Source organism: Pinus tabuliformis, chromosome 2_1, assembly GCF_031772625.1.
Source record: "Pinus tabuliformis cultivar Carrire ecotype Pingquan chromosome 2_1, CPIR1, whole genome shotgun sequence".
Lineage (NCBI taxonomy): Eukaryota > Viridiplantae > Streptophyta > Pinopsida > Pinales > Pinaceae > Pinus > Pinus tabuliformis.
This window is the reverse complement of record NC_142299.1, coordinates 469,222,029-469,226,121: the sequence shown is the minus strand read 5'-3', so window position 1 is coordinate 469,226,121 and position 4,093 is coordinate 469,222,029.

Here is a 4,093-nt window from a genome sequence, read left to right as displayed (position 1 = left end):
TGATGGCTTAGAGGGGGGGCGAAGCCCCCACTTTCATTGCGCCAATTATGCAGCGGGGGGTCATAAGGGGGGTGGCAACCCCCTCGTACCAAGGGGTTTGAGGTGGGCGATTATCCCCCCTCTACAGGGTCCGAGGCAGCGCCCAAGGGAAAAAAAATTGGGACACTATATTAGGTGGGCGAATCTACCTATGGTTTTGTGCATGGTTTTCGCACATGGTTTTGGGCATGATGATTTTCGGTCCATGGTATTAGATGCTTCGGCATGTATATATATGTATTGTAACATTGAAAGGAACATAATGAAAAATCAATCTGGTAGTCCTGGTTTTGGGATCTAGGGGAAAAGCTCTGTGTATATTTGTTTTATGTGTTATTCTCTCGCTATTGTTTATTTTCTGTGTTTTAGAATTCGTATGTAGGTAATTTTTGTACGGGGTTAAAACCTACAGTGAGGAAGAGCAGAGGGGCTTATGTTTTTCATCTTGGCATCCCCATTGGTTTCTATGATGGGAAAAGCACCCTCAATTCTTTCTCTATCTCCTCTGTCATTTCTATTTTCAGTCATTAGGTCAGTTGGAATGGGTTCTCCTTCTTCTTCTCCCCCGTAGGCTCTTCAAAAATCTTTGGTTGTTCACCTAAGGGGTCCTCCAATTCACAGCCACTGAAGAAGAGGGAAGGTTGGTTATTTGAAGTGGTGGGGGTATTTGGTAGAAATTTTCTTAAGTTATCCCTATTCCTACGAGGCATGAAAGAAGTGTTTTTGTTTTGTTTTGTTTTTCAAGCTTTGAGACTAATTGCAGAACTGAAATAACAAACTGAATGGAAACTAATTGCTAAATGAAATTTCACTTGTAGAATGGAAAAGAAAGCAAACCAACTTACAATTAATTTTGTAGAAATGAAGCTAATAGCATAATGAAAGAGATAAGAAATGGAAGAAAGAAAGAAGAAATCACATCTTACTTAGACACCTCCCCAGCAACGGCGCCAAAAAGTGATGAGCACCAGTATTGCAGCAAGAATGCTGCAACTCCTGGGGCTACCAACTTTACTTTATCAACCCGAGGTTCATACAAACTTGGAGGTGATAGTGTTGTATACACAAGAAAATGTAATGGGTCCACTCTTTGTCATTGTTGAGCTGCCAATAGACCACTATGGTTTCTCAAACTAGCCTTCTATTGATTCAAAAGAAGTTTGATTACCAATGAAGAAAGGGGAATTTTGCACTAATTGGGAGAATTGAAATATTGTCTACTGCAGTAAGGAAAAACTAAAATAAATGCTTTGAACACACCATTCATCTAACTAATTTCTAAGAGATCTTGCTTCAGAAGAATTCTAAGCTAACATGTGTGTAATCCTAATTGTCCTAGGCATGCAATCTAAAATAACCAAAAATTTACTGTTGTGCATATGAATGAACACAATAACTCTTTTTTCCTTTTTGTCCTTTTTTTTGTGAAAATATGAATGCTAAATCTTCTTAGTGATGTAGCAGGTGGGTTAGATATGGTGGTGAAGGGTAAGATGGATTGGGAGGCAATTAGGGGTCTTCTCCTATCTTCCTGGATGCTTTTTCCACAAATAGGCCTCAAAACAGGCCACTACAGGTCGTCCTATAGGATGTCCTAATGCTCCTACAGGATCCCTTGTATTCCTATAAGATTCGGCCGAGAGAAATAAGAGTGATTTGGAAGGTGGTATAGGGCTTAGGGAAGGCGAATGATGGAAGAAATAAGGCAAGGGAGTGGCTAGGACTTCTTCAGAGGTCAAAACAGAGTTTGTAAGATGGTTGGATTTACTCAACAAGCCTAGAAAGTTGTTCTTATGGAAGGATGAGTTGGCTGAGGGACTTATTGGCTTTTGGTGATCATGGATGGATGAGGTTAGGCTGGGGCTACTGACATGAGATATTCCTACACTATTGAAACTCCTGCAATACATACATCACTGCAATTTATCCATGAATCATGTCAAACAAGAAAGATTTCCAATCAACTTAAGAAAACAGAATTTCAATATTTAGTTGCCTAGTCCATGCATGGAAATACTTGCAGAATAATGTGAAACACCATGAGATCTAATACAATATTGGACAAATCAGAAATGAAAACTAAAACATATTCTTGAGAACTAAAAATATGTTGGCCTAGGTAGCAGAAAACCCTAAATTCCATAAGAAATCAAAATTTTGTCTTTTTGGGGCTAAATAAGAGTTTTTCCTCAAACCATGGTCCTTGAAGGGAGGAGTGAGGCCAAATCCACCTGCTTTGATCCATTTTGGTATTCCTTTACCTCTCTTAAACTACTGCTAAAGCTATGCACAAATGGAAGAAAATTAATCCAACTTACCACTACTTGCAATGAAACAATGCTAAAATCAATTCAACACTTAATATATGAAATAACTTAAGCATACAAGTACAAGAAGAGGAGCCTTTTCTGCTAGGGTTGGGCACTAACCCAAGAGCTTTAGCCCTCTGAGCCAACTCATTGCTGGATCAAGGAAATGCTCATTCTCATTATCATATCATAAAAATTACATAACAATGTTTTGCCACAAGACTTGAACTCGAAAATGCTTAGTGCTCTTACATAAAAATTTTGAATCCTAATGAGGCTCCAGGTCTCCTTATTTATACAAATGAAGTCTCCAACAACTTCCTTAAATATAGAGAGGCTTGGCTCCCAAACTCAAGATGAACTGGTTCTTAATTTTCACTGGCTCGGCTACCCATGATCTCCATGACTCGGTTGCTTTCAACTTCGAGACAATGTGATTTGATTGAGGAATATTCGAATGAGTGAGGATTTAATGAGGAGGATCTATCTCCTATAATCTCTCCTCCTTGTCTCATTCGAGTTCCTGCCCTTAATTAGCCAAAATTGCCATGATTTTCTCTCAAAAACCCGCAATCAATGCACATTAGACCACTAGACATAACATCTTACTTTTACTCATCTCATTAAGAAAAATATAATTAAAACATGTAAGGAATTATGAGAAGATTTTATTTTAATAAGCTTGGAGGTGTATTAAGGTCCATATAGTTACCCAATAATGAGGCTCATCATCACCCACTATTGAAAGTGTTTCTAATTCTTTGAGCAACTTAATCTATATCCATGTCCTTCATTGCTCTGGTGGCCTCCCTGAAATCCCATGCTTCTGCTATAGTTTCTTCTTCCTGTGAATAAAATCCTGTCTTCCTCTCTATCTCTTCCCACTGCTTTCTTTCTTCTTCTTCTTTCCTTCCTTCTAGCATTCCTAAAAGCAATGGTGGATTGAGTCTCAAGCCAATCCAATTGACTTTGAGTCTTTGTAGAGCTTGCTTGTACATGGGTGTTCTGTTTAGTGCCTCCCTCATTCTCTAAGGAGAATGGTATTCTCTGATTTTTAGGCTGTAAGGCAAGGTGTTCCATATCCTTTGGAAATCTTGCATGTTGTCATCTCCTAACAACCTAAACATATCTTCAAAGTGTGTGACTGCTTGTTCTGGTGCAACAAGGTACCTAGGTGCAAGATTAGGATCATTTGCAATCAGGTTGTGGGTGCTGATGACAGCCATTAGATTAGATTTCTTAGCTCTGATCATAAGGGGTTCTATCTCTTCTCTTTCCATTACCTTTTTCATTTATGTAGCTCTTGCCTCCTCATGATTCATCCATGATGTTAGGGCCATCAATTGCAAGTCCCCTAGTTTTGAATTTGGGTCCCACACATTCAAATATGTCAAGGCGAAGTTGTGTAGGTAAAACTCAGACATTTTTTGTCTATCTTCCAAGGTGATTTGATCACAGAGATCAATGAATTATCTATAGTCTTGGAAGGGCATAGTGCCTTTCTCTACTAAAGTCTTAATTTGGAATTGTAGCCATTGTTCCTTGAGATACAAGGCATAAGACTTTGTTGGTATCCTACACTGGATTGCCTCTAAGGTTAAATGGCCATAGTTTCCAACTGGCTTTCTCTTTCTTGTAGCTTTCCCCTTAGCCACGCATTCTCTGCTTCTAACTAAGCTTTCATCATTGCCTCTCTGTCCCAAGCCTCATTTTTGTGCAAAGATGCCATTTCATCAACCATGGCC